The sequence below is a fragment of the Siphateles boraxobius genome, unplaced genomic scaffold (assembly GCF_051911475.1).
Source record: "Siphateles boraxobius isolate OS27281-9 unplaced genomic scaffold, OSU_SipBor_1 77, whole genome shotgun sequence".
NCBI lineage: Eukaryota > Metazoa > Chordata > Actinopteri > Cypriniformes > Leuciscidae > Siphateles > Siphateles boraxobius.
Window position 1 is genome coordinate 1 of NW_027509205.1, and position 13,274 is coordinate 13,274.

At 40.3% G+C, this 13,274-nt stretch overlaps 32 non-coding genes across 32 annotated transcripts; all 32 read right to left on the reverse strand.

Annotated features, from left to right (window-relative positions):
- Window positions 1-155: 155 nt before the first annotated feature.
- Window positions 156-274, reverse strand: LOC143727793 (5S ribosomal RNA). Its single transcript, XR_013199780.1, has one exon. It is a non-coding gene; the product is annotated as a 5S ribosomal RNA (ribosomal RNA).
- A 373-nt stretch (window positions 275-647) lies between these two features.
- Window positions 648-766, reverse strand: LOC143726204 (5S ribosomal RNA). The gene has a single exon (XR_013198458.1). It is a non-coding gene; the product is annotated as a 5S ribosomal RNA (ribosomal RNA).
- Window positions 767-1,138: 372 nt separating this feature from the next.
- On the reverse strand, window positions 1,139-1,257 carry LOC143726323 (5S ribosomal RNA). The gene has a single exon (XR_013198572.1). It is a non-coding gene; the product is annotated as a 5S ribosomal RNA (ribosomal RNA).
- A 162-nt stretch (window positions 1,258-1,419) lies between these two features.
- LOC143726436 (5S ribosomal RNA) lies at window positions 1,420-1,538 on the reverse strand. Its single transcript, XR_013198683.1, has one exon. It is a non-coding gene; the product is annotated as a 5S ribosomal RNA (ribosomal RNA).
- Window positions 1,539-1,901: 363 nt separating this feature from the next.
- LOC143726467 (5S ribosomal RNA) lies at window positions 1,902-2,020 on the reverse strand. Its single transcript, XR_013198709.1, has one exon. It is a non-coding gene; the product is annotated as a 5S ribosomal RNA (ribosomal RNA).
- Window positions 2,021-2,182: 162 nt separating this feature from the next.
- Window positions 2,183-2,301, reverse strand: LOC143726479 (5S ribosomal RNA). Its single transcript, XR_013198720.1, has one exon. It is a non-coding gene; the product is annotated as a 5S ribosomal RNA (ribosomal RNA).
- A 371-nt stretch (window positions 2,302-2,672) lies between these two features.
- LOC143726490 (5S ribosomal RNA) lies at window positions 2,673-2,791 on the reverse strand. Its single transcript, XR_013198732.1, has one exon. It is a non-coding gene; the product is annotated as a 5S ribosomal RNA (ribosomal RNA).
- A 372-nt stretch (window positions 2,792-3,163) lies between these two features.
- LOC143726502 (5S ribosomal RNA) lies at window positions 3,164-3,282 on the reverse strand. Its single transcript, XR_013198743.1, has one exon. It is a non-coding gene; the product is annotated as a 5S ribosomal RNA (ribosomal RNA).
- A 372-nt stretch (window positions 3,283-3,654) lies between these two features.
- On the reverse strand, window positions 3,655-3,773 carry LOC143726513 (5S ribosomal RNA). Its single transcript, XR_013198754.1, has one exon. It is a non-coding gene; the product is annotated as a 5S ribosomal RNA (ribosomal RNA).
- Window positions 3,774-3,935: 162 nt separating this feature from the next.
- Window positions 3,936-4,054, reverse strand: LOC143726571 (5S ribosomal RNA). The gene has a single exon (XR_013198813.1). It is a non-coding gene; the product is annotated as a 5S ribosomal RNA (ribosomal RNA).
- A 162-nt stretch (window positions 4,055-4,216) lies between these two features.
- Window positions 4,217-4,335, reverse strand: LOC143726690 (5S ribosomal RNA). Its single transcript, XR_013198925.1, has one exon. It is a non-coding gene; the product is annotated as a 5S ribosomal RNA (ribosomal RNA).
- Window positions 4,336-4,706: 371 nt separating this feature from the next.
- On the reverse strand, window positions 4,707-4,825 carry LOC143726811 (5S ribosomal RNA). Its single transcript, XR_013199040.1, has one exon. It is a non-coding gene; the product is annotated as a 5S ribosomal RNA (ribosomal RNA).
- A 372-nt stretch (window positions 4,826-5,197) lies between these two features.
- On the reverse strand, window positions 5,198-5,316 carry LOC143726929 (5S ribosomal RNA). The gene has a single exon (XR_013199151.1). It is a non-coding gene; the product is annotated as a 5S ribosomal RNA (ribosomal RNA).
- A 162-nt stretch (window positions 5,317-5,478) lies between these two features.
- Window positions 5,479-5,597, reverse strand: LOC143727044 (5S ribosomal RNA). Its single transcript, XR_013199255.1, has one exon. It is a non-coding gene; the product is annotated as a 5S ribosomal RNA (ribosomal RNA).
- A 372-nt stretch (window positions 5,598-5,969) lies between these two features.
- Window positions 5,970-6,088, reverse strand: LOC143727158 (5S ribosomal RNA). Its single transcript, XR_013199366.1, has one exon. It is a non-coding gene; the product is annotated as a 5S ribosomal RNA (ribosomal RNA).
- A 372-nt stretch (window positions 6,089-6,460) lies between these two features.
- On the reverse strand, window positions 6,461-6,579 carry LOC143727274 (5S ribosomal RNA). Its single transcript, XR_013199459.1, has one exon. It is a non-coding gene; the product is annotated as a 5S ribosomal RNA (ribosomal RNA).
- Window positions 6,580-6,741: 162 nt separating this feature from the next.
- Window positions 6,742-6,860, reverse strand: LOC143727394 (5S ribosomal RNA). Its single transcript, XR_013199477.1, has one exon. It is a non-coding gene; the product is annotated as a 5S ribosomal RNA (ribosomal RNA).
- A 372-nt stretch (window positions 6,861-7,232) lies between these two features.
- On the reverse strand, window positions 7,233-7,351 carry LOC143727513 (5S ribosomal RNA). Its single transcript, XR_013199516.1, has one exon. It is a non-coding gene; the product is annotated as a 5S ribosomal RNA (ribosomal RNA).
- Window positions 7,352-7,714: 363 nt separating this feature from the next.
- Window positions 7,715-7,833, reverse strand: LOC143727539 (5S ribosomal RNA). Its single transcript, XR_013199530.1, has one exon. It is a non-coding gene; the product is annotated as a 5S ribosomal RNA (ribosomal RNA).
- Window positions 7,834-7,995: 162 nt separating this feature from the next.
- On the reverse strand, window positions 7,996-8,114 carry LOC143727550 (5S ribosomal RNA). The gene has a single exon (XR_013199541.1). It is a non-coding gene; the product is annotated as a 5S ribosomal RNA (ribosomal RNA).
- Window positions 8,115-8,486: 372 nt separating this feature from the next.
- Window positions 8,487-8,605, reverse strand: LOC143727561 (5S ribosomal RNA). The gene has a single exon (XR_013199552.1). It is a non-coding gene; the product is annotated as a 5S ribosomal RNA (ribosomal RNA).
- Window positions 8,606-8,968: 363 nt separating this feature from the next.
- LOC143727573 (5S ribosomal RNA) lies at window positions 8,969-9,087 on the reverse strand. The gene has a single exon (XR_013199564.1). It is a non-coding gene; the product is annotated as a 5S ribosomal RNA (ribosomal RNA).
- A 162-nt stretch (window positions 9,088-9,249) lies between these two features.
- Window positions 9,250-9,368, reverse strand: LOC143727584 (5S ribosomal RNA). Its single transcript, XR_013199575.1, has one exon. It is a non-coding gene; the product is annotated as a 5S ribosomal RNA (ribosomal RNA).
- A 372-nt stretch (window positions 9,369-9,740) lies between these two features.
- LOC143727595 (5S ribosomal RNA) lies at window positions 9,741-9,859 on the reverse strand. Its single transcript, XR_013199586.1, has one exon. It is a non-coding gene; the product is annotated as a 5S ribosomal RNA (ribosomal RNA).
- Window positions 9,860-10,231: 372 nt separating this feature from the next.
- LOC143727606 (5S ribosomal RNA) lies at window positions 10,232-10,350 on the reverse strand. Its single transcript, XR_013199597.1, has one exon. It is a non-coding gene; the product is annotated as a 5S ribosomal RNA (ribosomal RNA).
- Window positions 10,351-10,722: 372 nt separating this feature from the next.
- Window positions 10,723-10,841, reverse strand: LOC143727617 (5S ribosomal RNA). Its single transcript, XR_013199608.1, has one exon. It is a non-coding gene; the product is annotated as a 5S ribosomal RNA (ribosomal RNA).
- Window positions 10,842-11,003: 162 nt separating this feature from the next.
- LOC143727628 (5S ribosomal RNA) lies at window positions 11,004-11,122 on the reverse strand. Its single transcript, XR_013199619.1, has one exon. It is a non-coding gene; the product is annotated as a 5S ribosomal RNA (ribosomal RNA).
- Window positions 11,123-11,284: 162 nt separating this feature from the next.
- Window positions 11,285-11,403, reverse strand: LOC143727639 (5S ribosomal RNA). Its single transcript, XR_013199630.1, has one exon. It is a non-coding gene; the product is annotated as a 5S ribosomal RNA (ribosomal RNA).
- A 363-nt stretch (window positions 11,404-11,766) lies between these two features.
- LOC143727650 (5S ribosomal RNA) lies at window positions 11,767-11,885 on the reverse strand. Its single transcript, XR_013199641.1, has one exon. It is a non-coding gene; the product is annotated as a 5S ribosomal RNA (ribosomal RNA).
- A 162-nt stretch (window positions 11,886-12,047) lies between these two features.
- On the reverse strand, window positions 12,048-12,166 carry LOC143727661 (5S ribosomal RNA). The gene has a single exon (XR_013199652.1). It is a non-coding gene; the product is annotated as a 5S ribosomal RNA (ribosomal RNA).
- Window positions 12,167-12,537: 371 nt separating this feature from the next.
- On the reverse strand, window positions 12,538-12,656 carry LOC143727672 (5S ribosomal RNA). Its single transcript, XR_013199663.1, has one exon. It is a non-coding gene; the product is annotated as a 5S ribosomal RNA (ribosomal RNA).
- Window positions 12,657-13,019: 363 nt separating this feature from the next.
- On the reverse strand, window positions 13,020-13,138 carry LOC143727685 (5S ribosomal RNA). The gene has a single exon (XR_013199675.1). It is a non-coding gene; the product is annotated as a 5S ribosomal RNA (ribosomal RNA).
- Window positions 13,139-13,274: the final 136 nt, after the last annotated feature.

Genomic DNA, 13,274 nt, shown 5'->3' on the forward strand with positions numbered 1-13,274 from the left:
GCTGCCAAAATTGGGCTATTTAAAAGGTTAGACCATTAGTGAAGAAAACTAAGAACAACTTTTGAAAAAACTCAAACTCTTTCATGCTTTCTGAAGAATCTCAGAGACTTTTTAAGGCTTTTTGAAGCTCAGGGACTCTTTTTTTTTTTTTTAAAAGCTTACAGCACCTGGTATTCCCAGGCGGTCTCCCATCCAAGTACTAACCAGGCCCGACCCTGCTTAGCTTCCGAGATCAGACGAGATCGGGCGTGCCCAAGGTGGTATGGCCGTAAGCTAAAACTGCTGCCAAAATTGGGCTATTTAAAAGGTTAGACCATTAGTGAAGAAAACTAAGAACAACTTTTGAAAAAACTCAAGCTCTTTCTTGCTTTCTGAAGAATCTCAGAGACTTTTTAAGGCTTTTTGAAGAAGCTCAGGGACTCTTTTTTTTTTTTCTTAAAAAAGCTTACAACACCTAGTATTCCCATGCGCCCTCCCATCCAAGTACTAACCAGGCCTTATTTAAAAGCTTAGACCATTAGTGAAGAAGACTAAGAAGAACTTTTGAAAAAACTCAAACTCTTTCATGCTTTCTGAAGAATCTCAGAGACTTTTTAAGGCTTTTTGAAGCTCAGGCACTCTTTTTTTTTTTTTTTTTTTTTTTTAAAAGCTTACAGCACCTGGTATTCCCAGGCGGTCTCCCATCCAAGTACTAACCAGGCCCGACCCTGCTTAGCTTCCGAGATCAGACGAGATCGGGCGTGCCCAAGGTGGTATGGCCGTAAGCTAAAACTGCTGCCAAAATTGGGCTATTTAAAAGGTTAGACCATTAGTGAAGAAAACTAAGAACAACTTTTGAAAAAACTCAAGCTCTTTCATGCTTTCTGAAGAATCTCAGAGACTTTTTAAGGCTTTTTGAAGAAGCTCAGGGACTCTTTTTTTTTTTTCTTAAAAAAGCTTACAACACCTAGTATTCCCATGCGGCCTCCCATCCAAGTACTAACCAGGCCTTATTTAAAAGCTTAGACCATTAGTGAAGAAGACTAAGAAGAACTTTTGAAAAAACTCAAACTCTTTCATGCTTTCTGAAGAATCTCAGAGACTTTTTAAGGCTTTTTGAAGCTCAGGCACTCTTTTTTTTTTATTTTTTTTTTTTAAAAGCTTACAGCACCTGGTATTCCCAGGCGGTCTCCCATCCAAGTACTAACCAGGCCCGACCCTGCTTAGCTTCCGAGATCAGACGAGATCGGGCGTGCCCAAGGTGGTATGGCCGTAAGCGAAAACTGCTGCCAAAATTGGGCTATTTAAAAGGTTAGACCATTAGTGAAGAAAACTAAGAACAACTTTTGAAAAAACTCAAACTCTTTCATGCTTTCTGAAGAATCTCAGAGACTTTTTAAGGCTTTTTGAAGCTCAGGGACTCTTTTTTTTTTTTTTAAAAGCTTACAGCACCTGGTATTCCCAGGCGGTCTCCCATCCAAGTACTAACCAGGCCCGACCCTGCTTAGCTTCCGAGATCAGACGAGATCGGGCGTGCCCAAGGTGGTATGGCCGTAAGCTAAAACTGCTGCCAAAATTGGGCTATTTAAAAGGTTAGACCATTAGTGAAGAAAACTAAGAACAACTTTTGAAAAAACTCAAGCTCTTTCATGCTTTCTGAAGAATCTCAGAGACTTTTTAAGGCTTTTTGAAGAAGCTCAGGGACTCTTTTTTTTTTTTCTTAAAAAAGCTTACAACACCTAGTATTCCCATGCGGCCTCCCATCCAAGTACTAACCAGGCCTTATTTAAAAGCTTAGACCATTAGTGAAGAAGACTAAGAAGAACTTTTGAAAAAACTCAAACTCTTTCATGCTTTCTGAAGAATCTCAGAGACTTTTTAAGGCTTTTTGAAGCTCAGGGACTCTTTTTTTTTTTTTTAAAAGCTTACAGCACCTGGTATTCCCAGGCGGTCTCCCATCCAAGTACTAACCAGGCCCGACCCTGCTTAGCTTCCGAGATCAGACGAGATCGGGCGTGCCCAAGGTGGTATGGCCGTAAGCGAATACTGCTGCCAAAATTGGGCTATTTAAAAGGTTAGACCATTAGTGAAGAAAACTAAGAACAACTTTTGAAAAAACTCAAACTCTTTCATGCTTTCTGAAGAATCTCAGAGACTTTTTAAGGCTTTTTGAAGCTCAGGCACTCTTTTTTTTTTTTTTAAAAGCTTACAGCACCTGGTATTCCCAGGCGGTCTCCCATCCAAGTACTAACCAGGCCCGACCCTGCTTAGCTTCCGAGATCAGACGAGATCGGGCGTGCCCAAGGTGGTATGGCCGTAAGCGAAAACTGCTGCCAAAATTGGGCTATTTAAAAGGTTAGACCATTAGTGAAGAAAACTAAGAACAACTTTTGAAAAAACTCAAACTCTTTCATGCTTTCTGAAGAATCTCAGAGACTTTTTAAGGGTTTTTGAAGAAGCTCAGGGACTCTTTTTTTTTTTTCTTAAAAAAGCTTACAACACCTAGTATTCCCATGCGGCCTCCCATCCAAGTACTAACCAGGCCTTATTTAAAAGCTTAGACCATTAGTGAAGAAGACTAAGAAGAACTTTTGAAAAAACTCAAACTCTTTCATGCTTTCTGAAGAATCTCAGAGACTTTTTAAGGCTTTTTGAAGCTCAGGCACTCTTTTTTTTTTTTTTTTTTTTTTAAAAGCTTACAGCACCTGGTATTCCCAGGCGGTCTCCCATCCAAGTACTAACCAGGCCCGACCCTGCTTAGCTTCCGAGATCAGACGAGATCGGGCGTGCCCAAGGTGGTATGGCCGTAAGCTAAAACTGCTGCCAAAATTGGGCTATTTAAAAGGTTAGACCATTAGTGAAGAAAACTAAGAACAACTTTTGAAAAAACTCAAGCTCTTTCATGCTTTCTGAAGAATCTCAGAGACTTTTTAAGGCTTTTTGAAGAAGCTCAGGGACTCTTTTTTTTTTTTCTTAAAAAAGCTTACAACACCTAGTATTCCCATGCGGCCTCCCATCCAAGTACTAACCAGGCCTTATTTAAAAGCTTAGACCATTAGTGAAGAAGACTAAGAAGAACTTTTGAAAAAACTCAAACTCTTTCATGCTTTCTGAAGAATCTCAGAGACTTTTTAAGGCTTTTTGAAGCTCAGGCACTCTTTTTTTTTTATTTTTTTTTTTTAAAAGCTTACAGCACCTGGTATTCCCAGGCGGTCTCCCATCCAAGTACTAACCAGGCCCGACCCTGCTTAGCTTCCGAGATCAGACGAGATCGGGCGTGCCCAAGGTGGTATGGCCGTAAGCTAAAACTGCTGCCAAAATTGGGCTATTTAAAAGGTTAGACCATTAGTGAAGAAAACTAAGAACAACTTTTGAAAAAACTCAAGCTCTTTCATGCTTTCTGAAGAATCTCAGAGACTTTTTAAGGCTTTTTGAAGAAGCTCAGGGACTCTTTTTTTTTTTTCTTAAAAAAGCTTACAACACCTAGTATTCCCATGCGGCCTCCCATCCAAGTACTAACCAGGCCTTATTTAAAAGCTTAGACCATTAGTGAAGAAGACTAAGAAGAACTTTTGAAAAAACTCAAACTCTTTCATGCTTTCTGAAGAATCTCAGAGACTTTTTAAGGCTTTTTGAAGCTCAGGCACTCTTTTTTTTTTATTTTTTTTTTTTAAAAGCTTACAGCACCTGGTATTCCCAGGCGGTCTCCCATCCAAGTACTAACCAGGCCCGACCCTGCTTAGCTTCCGAGATCAGACGAGATCGGGCGTGCCCAAGGTGGTATGGCCGTAAGCGAAAACTGCTGCCAAAATTGGGCTATTTAAAAGGTTAGACCATTAGTGAAGAAAACTAAGAACAACTTTTGAAAAAACTCAAACTCTTTCATGCTTTCTGAAGAATCTCAGAGACTTTTTAAGGCTTTTTGAAGCTCAGGGACTCTTTTTTTTTTTTTTAAAAGCTTACAGCACCTGGTATTCCCAGGCGGTCTCCCATCCAAGTACTAACCAGGCCCGACCCTGCTTAGCTTCCGAGATCAGACGAGATCGGGCGTGCCCAAGGTGGTATGGCCGTAAGCTAAAACTGCTGCCAAAATTGGGCTATTTAAAAGGTTAGACCATTAGTGAAGAAAACTAAGAACAACTTTTGAAAAAACTCAAACTCTTTCATGCTTTCTGAAGAATCTCAGAGACTTTTTAAGGCTTTTTGAAGCTCAGGCACTCTTTTTTTTTTTTTTAAAAGCTTACAGCACCTGGTATTCCCAGGCGGTCTCCCATCCAAGTACTAACCAGGCCCGACCCTGCTTAGCTTCCGAGATCAGACGAGATCGGGCGTGCCCAAGGTGGTATGGCCGTAAGCGAAAACTGCTGCCAAAATTGGGCTATTTAAAAGGTTAGACCATTAGTGAAGAAAACTAAGAACAACTTTTGAAAAAACTCAAACTCTTTCATGCTTTCTGAAGAATCTCAGAGACTTTTTAAGGGTTTTTGAAGAAGCTCAGGGACTCTTTTTTTTTTTTCTTAAAAAAGCTTACAACACCTAGTATTCCCATGCGGCCTCCCATCCAAGTACTAACCAGGCCTTATTTAAAAGCTTAGACCATTAGTGAAGAAGACTAAGAAGAACTTTTGAAAAAACTCAAACTCTTTCATGCTTTCTGAAGAATCTCAGAGACTTTTTAAGGCTTTTTGAAGCTCAGGCACTCTTTTTTTTTTTTTTTTTTTTTTAAAAGCTTACAGCACCTGGTATTCCCAGGCGGTCTCCCATCCAAGTACTAACCAGGCCCGACCCTGCTTAGCTTCCGAGATCAGACGAGATCGGGCGTGCCCAAGGTGGTATGGCCGTAAGCTAAAACTGCTGCCAAAATTGGGCTATTTAAAAGGTTAGACCATTAGTGAAGAAAACTAAGAACAACTTTTGAAAAAACTCAAGCTCTTTCATGCTTTCTGAAGAATCTCAGAGACTTTTTAAGGCTTTTTGAAGAAGCTCAGGGACTCTTTTTTTTTTTTCTTAAAAAAGCTTACAACACCTAGTATTCCCATGCGGCCTCCCATCCAAGTACTAACCAGGCCTTATTTAAAAGCTTAGACCATTAGTGAAGAAGACTAAGAAGAACTTTTGAAAAAACTCAAACTCTTTCATGCTTTCTGAAGAATCTCAGAGACTTTTTAAGGCTTTTTGAAGCTCAGGCACTCTTTTTTTTTTATTTTTTTTTTTTAAAAGCTTACAGCACCTGGTATTCCCAGGCGGTCTCCCATCCAAGTACTAACCAGGCCCGACCCTGCTTAGCTTCCGAGATCAGACGAGATCGGGCGTGCCCAAGGTGGTATGGCCGTAAGCGAAAACTGCTGCCAAAATTGGGCTATTTAAAAGGTTAGACCATTAGTGAAGAAAACTAAGAACAACTTTTGAAAAAACTCAAACTCTTTCATGCTTTCTGAAGAATCTCAGAGACTTTTTAAGGCTTTTTGAAGCTCAGGGACTCTTTTTTTTTTTTTTAAAAGCTTACAGCACCTGGTATTCCCAGGCGGTCTCCCATCCAAGTACTAACCAGGCCCGACCCTGCTTAGCTTCCGAGATCAGACGAGATCGGGCGTGCCCAAGGTGGTATGGCCGTAAGCTAAAACTGCTGCCAAAATTGGGCTATTTAAAAGGTTAGACCATTAGTGAAGAAAACTAAGAACAACTTTTGAAAAAACTCAAGCTCTTTCTTGCTTTCTGAAGAATCTCAGAGACTTTTTAAGGCTTTTTGAAGAAGCTCAGGGACTCTTTTTTTTTTTTCTTAAAAAAGCTTACAACACCTAGTATTCCCATGCGCCCTCCCATCCAAGTACTAACCAGGCCTTATTTAAAAGCTTAGACCATTAGTGAAGAAGACTAAGAAGAACTTTTGAAAAAACTCAAACTCTTTCATGCTTTCTGAAGAATCTCAGAGACTTTTTAAGGCTTTTTGAAGCTCAGGCACTCTTTTTTTTTTTTTTTTTTTTTTTAAAAGCTTACAGCACCTGGTATTCCCAGGCGGTCTCCCATCCAAGTACTAACCAGGCCCGACCCTGCTTAGCTTCCGAGATCAGACGAGATCGGGCGTGCCCAAGGTGGTATGGCCGTAAGCTAAAACTGCTGCCAAAATTGGGCTATTTAAAAGGTTAGACCATTAGTGAAGAAAACTAAGAACAACTTTTGAAAAAACTCAAGCTCTTTCATGCTTTCTGAAGAATCTCAGAGACTTTTTAAGGCTTTTTGAAGAAGCTCAGGGACTCTTTTTTTTTTTTCTTAAAAAAGCTTACAACACCTAGTATTCCCATGCGGCCTCCCATCCAAGTACTAACCAGGCCTTATTTAAAAGCTTAGACCATTAGTGAAGAAGACTAAGAAGAACTTTTGAAAAAACTCAAACTCTTTCATGCTTTCTGAAGAATCTCAGAGACTTTTTAAGGCTTTTTGAAGCTCAGGCACTCTTTTTTTTTTATTTTTTTTTTTTAAAAGCTTACAGCACCTGGTATTCCCAGGCGGTCTCCCATCCAAGTACTAACCAGGCCCGACCCTGCTTAGCTTCCGAGATCAGACGAGATCGGGCGTGCCCAAGGTGGTATGGCCGTAAGCGAAAACTGCTGCCAAAATTGGGCTATTTAAAAGGTTAGACCATTAGTGAAGAAAACTAAGAACAACTTTTGAAAAAACTCAAACTCTTTCATGCTTTCTGAAGAATCTCAGAGACTTTTTAAGGCTTTTTGAAGCTCAGGGACTCTTTTTTTTTTTTTTAAAAGCTTACAGCACCTGGTATTCCCAGGCGGTCTCCCATCCAAGTACTAACCAGGCCCGACCCTGCTTAGCTTCCGAGATCAGACGAGATCGGGCGTGCCCAAGGTGGTATGGCCGTAAGCTAAAACTGCTGCCAAAATTGGGCTATTTAAAAGGTTAGACCATTAGTGAAGAAAACTAAGAACAACTTTTGAAAAAACTCAAGCTCTTTCTTGCTTTCTGAAGAATCTCAGAGACTTTTTAAGGCTTTTTGAAGAAGCTCAGGGACTCTTTTTTTTTTTTCTTAAAAAAGCTTACAACACCTAGTATTCCCATGCGCCCTCCCATCCAAGTACTAACCAGGCCTTATTTAAAAGCTTAGACCATTAGTGAAGAAGACTAAGAAGAACTTTTGAAAAAACTCAAACTCTTTCATGCTTTCTGAAGAATCTCAGAGACTTTTTAAGGCTTTTTGAAGCTCAGGCACTCTTTTTTTTTTTTTTTTTTTTTTTAAAAGCTTACAGCACCTGGTATTCCCAGGCGGTCTCCCATCCAAGTACTAACCAGGCCCGACCCTGCTTAGCTTCCGAGATCAGACGAGATCGGGCGTGCCCAAGGTGGTATGGCCGTAAGCTAAAACTGCTGCCAAAATTGGGCTATTTAAAAGGTTAGACCATTAGTGAAGAAAACTAAGAACAACTTTTGAAAAAACTCAAGCTCTTTCATGCTTTCTGAAGAATCTCAGAGACTTTTTAAGGCTTTTTGAAGAAGCTCAGGGACTCTTTTTTTTTTTTCTTAAAAAAGCTTACAACACCTAGTATTCCCATGCGGCCTCCCATCCAAGTACTAACCAGGCCTTATTTAAAAGCTTAGACCATTAGTGAAGAAGACTAAGAAGAACTTTTGAAAAAACTCAAACTCTTTCATGCTTTCTGAAGAATCTCAGAGACTTTTTAAGGCTTTTTGAAGCTCAGGGACTCTTTTTTTTTTTTTTAAAAGCTTACAGCACCTGGTATTCCCAGGCGGTCTCCCATCCAAGTACTAACCAGGCCCGACCCTGCTTAGCTTCCGAGATCAGACGAGATCGGGCGTGCCCAAGGTGGTATGGCCGTAAGCGAATACTGCTGCCAAAATTGGGCTATTTAAAAGGTTAGACCATTAGTGAAGAAAACTAAGAACAACTTTTGAAAAAACTCAAACTCTTTCATGCTTTCTGAAGAATCTCAGAGACTTTTTAAGGCTTTTTGAAGCTCAGGCACTCTTTTTTTTTTTTTTAAAAGCTTACAGCACCTGGTATTCCCAGGCGGTCTCCCATCCAAGTACTAACCAGGCCCGACCCTGCTTAGCTTCCGAGATCAGACGAGATCGGGCGTGCCCAAGGTGGTATGGCCGTAAGCGAAAACTGCTGCCAAAATTGGGCTATTTAAAAGGTTAGACCATTAGTGAAGAAAACTAAGAACAACTTTTGAAAAAACTCAAACTCTTTCATGCTTTCTGAAGAATCTCAGAGACTTTTTAAGGGTTTTTGAAGAAGCTCAGGGACTCTTTTTTTTTTTTCTTAAAAAAGCTTACAACACCTAGTATTCCCATGCGGCCTCCCATCCAAGTACTAACCAGGCCTTATTTAAAAGCTTAGACCATTAGTGAAGAAGACTAAGAAGAACTTTTGAAAAAACTCAAACTCTTTCATGCTTTCTGAAGAATCTCAGAGACTTTTTAAGGCTTTTTGAAGCTCAGGCACTCTTTTTTTTTTTTTTTTTTTTTTTAAAAGCTTACAGCACCTGGTATTCCCAGGCGGTCTCCCATCCAAGTACTAACCAGGCCCGACCCTGCTTAGCTTCCGAGATCAGACGAGATCGGGCGTGCCCAAGGTGGTATGGCCGTAAGCTAAAACTGCTGCCAAAATTGGGCTATTTAAAAGGTTAGACCATTAGTGAAGAAAACTAAGAACAACTTTTGAAAAAACTCAAGCTCTTTCATGCTTTCTGAAGAATCTCAGAGACTTTTTAAGGCTTTTTGAAGAAGCTCAGGGACTCTTTTTTTTTTTTCTTAAAAAAGCTTACAACACCTAGTATTCCCATGCGGCCTCCCATCCAAGTACTAACCAGGCCTTATTTAAAAGCTTAGACCATTAGTGAAGAAGACTAAGAAGAACTTTTGAAAAAACTCAAACTCTTTCATGCTTTCTGAAGAATCTCAGAGACTTTTTAAGGCTTTTTGAAGCTCAGGGACTCTTTTTTTTTTTTTTAAAAGCTTACAGCACCTGGTATTCCCAGGCGGTCTCCCATCCAAGTACTAACCAGGCCCGACCCTGCTTAGCTTCCGAGATCAGACGAGATCGGGCGTGCCCAAGGTGGTATGGCCGTAAGCGAATACTGCTGCCAAAATTGGGCTATTTAAAAGGTTAGACCATTAGTGAAGAAAACTAAGAACAACTTTTGAAAAAACTCAAACTCTTTCATGCTTTCTGAAGAATCTCAGAGACTTTTTAAGGCTTTTTGAAGCTCAGGCACTCTTTTTTTTTTTTTTAAAAGCTTACAGCACCTGGTATTCCCAGGCGGTCTCCCATCCAAGTACTAACCAGGCCCGACCCTGCTTAGCTTCCGAGATCAGACGAGATCGGGCGTGCCCAAGGTGGTATGGCCGTAAGCGAAAACTGCTGCCAAAATTGGGCTATTTAAAAGGTTAGACCATTAGTGAAGAAAACTAAGAACAACTTTTGAAAAAACTCAAACTCTTTCATGCTTTCTGAAGAATCTCAGAGACTTTTTAAGGGTTTTTGAAGAAGCTCAGGGACTCTTTTTTTTTTTTCTTAAAAAAGCTTACAACACCTAGTATTCCCATGCGGCCTCCCATCCAAGTACTAACCAGGCCTTATTTAAAAGCTTAGACCATTAGTGAAGAAGACTAAGAAGAACTTTTGAAAAAACTCAAACTCTTTCATGCTTTCTGAAGAATCTCAGAGACTTTTTAAGGCTTTTTGAAGCTCAGGCACTCTTTTTTTTTTTTTTTTTTTTTTTAAAAGCTTACAGCACCTGGTATTCCCAGGCGGTCTCCCATCCAAGTACTAACCAGGCCCGACCCTGCTTAGCTTCCGAGATCAGACGAGATCGGGCGTGCCCAAGGTGGTATGGCCGTAAGCTAAAACTGCTGCCAAAATTGGGCTATTTAAAAGGTTAGACCATTAGTGAAGAAAACTAAGAACAACTTTTGAAAAAACTCAAGCTCTTTCATGCTTTCTGAAGAATCTCAGAGACTTTTTAAGGCTTTTTGAAGAAGCTCAGGGACTCTTTTTTTTTTTTCTTAAAAAAGCTTACAACACCTAGTATTCCCATGCGGCCTCCCATCCAAGTACTAACCAGGCCTTATTTAAAAGCTTAGACCATTAGTGAAGAAGACTAAGAAGAACTTTTGAAAAAACTCAAACTCTTTCATGCTTTCTGAAGAATCTCAGAGACTTTTTAAGGCTTTTTGAAGCTCAGGCACTCTTTTTTTTTTATTTTTTTTTTTTAAAAGCTTACAGCACCTGGTATTCCCAGGCGGTCTCCCATCCAAGTACTAACCAGGCCCGACCCTGCTTAGCTTCCGAGATCAGACGAGATCGGGCGTGCCCAAGGTGGTATGGCCGTAAGCTAAAACTGCTGCCAAAATTGGGCTATTTAAAAGGTTAGACCATTAGTGAAGAAAACTAAGAACAACTTTTGAAAAAACTCAAGCTCTTTCATGCTTTCTGAAGAATCTCAGAGACTTTTTAAGGCTTTTTGAAGAAGCTCAGGGACTCTTTTTTTTTTTTCTTAAAAAAGCTTACAACACCTAGTATTCCCATGCGGCCTCCCATCCAAGTACTAACCAGGCCTTATTTAAAAGCTTAGACCATTAGTGAAGAAGACTAAGAAGAACTTTTGAAAAAACTCAAACTCTTTCATGCTTTCTGAAGAATCTCAGAGACTTTTTAAGGCTTTTTGAAGCTCAGGCACTCTTTTTTTTTTATTTTTTTTTTTTAAAAGCTTACAGCACCTGGTATTCCCAGGCGGTCTCCCATCCAAGTACTAACCAGGCCCGACCCTGCTTAGCTTCCGAGATCAGACGAGATCGGGCGTGCCCAAGGTGGTATGGCCGTAAGCGAAAACTGCTGCCAAAATTGGGCTATTTAAAAGGTTAGACCATTAGTGAAGAAAACTAAGAACAACTTTTGAAAAAACTCAAACTCTTTCATGCTTTCTGAAGAATCTCAGAGACTTTTTAAGGCTTTTTGAAGCTCAGGGACTCTTTTTTTTTTTTTTAAAAGCTTACAGCACCTGGTATTCCCAGGCGGTCTCCCATCCAAGTACTAACCAGGCCCGACCCTGCTTAGCTTCCGAGATCAGACGAGATCGGGCGTGCCCAAGGTGGTATGGCCGTAAGCTAAAACTGCTGCCAAAATTGGGCTATTTAAAAGGTTAGACCATTAGTGAAGAAAACTAAGAACAACTTTTGAAAAAACTCAAACTCTTTCATGCTTTCTGAAGAATCTCAGAGACTTTTTAAGGCTTTTTGAAGCTCAGGCACTCTTTTTTTTTTTTTTAAAAGCTTACAGCACCTGGTATTCCCAGGCGGTCTCCCATCCAAGTACTAACCAGGCCCGACCCTGCTTAGCTTCCGAGATCAGACGAGATCGGGCGTGCCCAAGGTGGTATGGCCGTAAGCTAAAACTGCTGCCAAAATTGGGCTATTTAAAAGGTTAGACCATTAGTGAAGAAAACTAAGAACAACTTTTGAAAAAACTCAAGCTCTTTCATGCTTTCTGAAGAATCTCAGAGACTTTTTAAGGCTTTTTGAAGAAGCTCAGGGACTCTTTTTTTTTTTTCTTAAAAAAGCTTACAACACCTAGTATTCCCATGCGGCCTCCCATCCAAGTACTAACCAGGCCTTATTTAAAAGCTTAGACCATTAGTGAAGAAGACTAAGAAGAACTTTTGAAAAAACTCAAACTCTTTCATGCTTTCTGAAGAATCTCAGAGACTTTTTAAGGCTTTTTGAAGCTCAGGGACTCTTTTTTTTTTTTTTAAAAGCTTACAGCACCTGGTATTCCCAGGCGGTCTCCCATCCAAGTACTAACCAGGCCCGACCCTGCTTAGCTTCCGAGATCAGACGAGATCGGGCGTGCCCAAGGTGGTATGGCCGTAAGCGAATACTGCTGCCAAAATTGGGCTATTTAAAAGGTTAGACCATTAGTGAAGAAAACTAAGAACAACTTTTGAAAAAACTCAAACTCTTTCATGCTTTCTGAAGAATCTCAGAGACTTTTTAAGGCTTTTTGAAGCTCAGGCACTCTTTTTTTTTTTTTTAAAAGCTTACAGCACCTGGTATTCCCAGGCGGTCTCCCATCCAAGTACTAACCAGGCCCGACCCTGCTTAGCTTCCGAGATCAGACGAGATCGGGCGTGCCCAAGGTGGTATGGCCGTAAGCGAAAACTGCTGCCAAAATTGGGCTATTTAAAAGGTTAGACCATTAGTGAAGAAAACTAAGAACAACTTTTGAAAAAACTCAAACTCTTTCATGCTTTCTGAAGAATCTCAGAGACTTTTTAAGGGTTTTTGAAGAAGCTCAGGGACTCTTTTTTTTTTTTCTTAAAAAAGCTTACAACACCTAGTATTCCCATGCGGCCTCCCATCCAAGTACTAACCAGGCCTTATTTAAAAGCTTAGACCATTAGTGAAGAAGACTAAGAAGAACTTTTGAAAAAACTCAAACTCTTTCATGCTTTCTGAAGAATCTCAGAGACTTTTTAAGGCTTTTTGAAGCTCAGGCACTCTTTTTTTTTTTTTTTTTTTTTTAAAAGCTTACAGCACCTGGTATTCCCAGGCGGTCTCCCATCCAAGTACTAACCAGGCCCGACCCTGCTTAGCTTCCGAGATCAGACGAGATCGGGCGTGCCCAAGGTGGTATGGCCGTAAGCTAAAACTGCTGCCAAAATTGGGCTATTTAAAAGGTTAGACCATTAGTGAAGAAAACTAAGAACAACTTTTGAAAAAACTCAAGCTCTTTCATGCTTTCTGAAGAATCTCAGAGACTTTTTAAGGCTTTTTGAAGAAGCTCAGGGACTCTTTTTTTTTTTTCTTAAAAAAGCTTACAACACCTAGTATTCCCATGCGGCCTCCCATCCAAGTACTAACCAGGCCTTATTTAAAAGCTTAGACCATTAGTGAAGAAGACTAAGAAGAACTTTTGAAAAAACTCAAACTCTTTCATGCTTTCTGAAGAATCTCAGAGACTTTTTAAGGCTTTTTGAAGCTCAGGGACTCTTTTTTTTTTTTTTAAAAGCTTACAGCACCTGGTATTCCCAGGCGGTCTCCCATCCAAGTACTAACCAGGCCCGACCCTGCTTAGCTTCCGAGATCAGACGAGATCGGGCGTGCCCAAGGTGGTATGGCCGTAAGCGAATACTGCTGCCAAAATTGGGCTATTTAAAAGGTTAGACCATTAGTGAAGAAAACTAAGAACAACTTTTGAAAAAACTCAAACTCTTTCATGCTTTCTGAAGAATCTCAGAGACTTTTTAAGGCTTTTTGAAGCT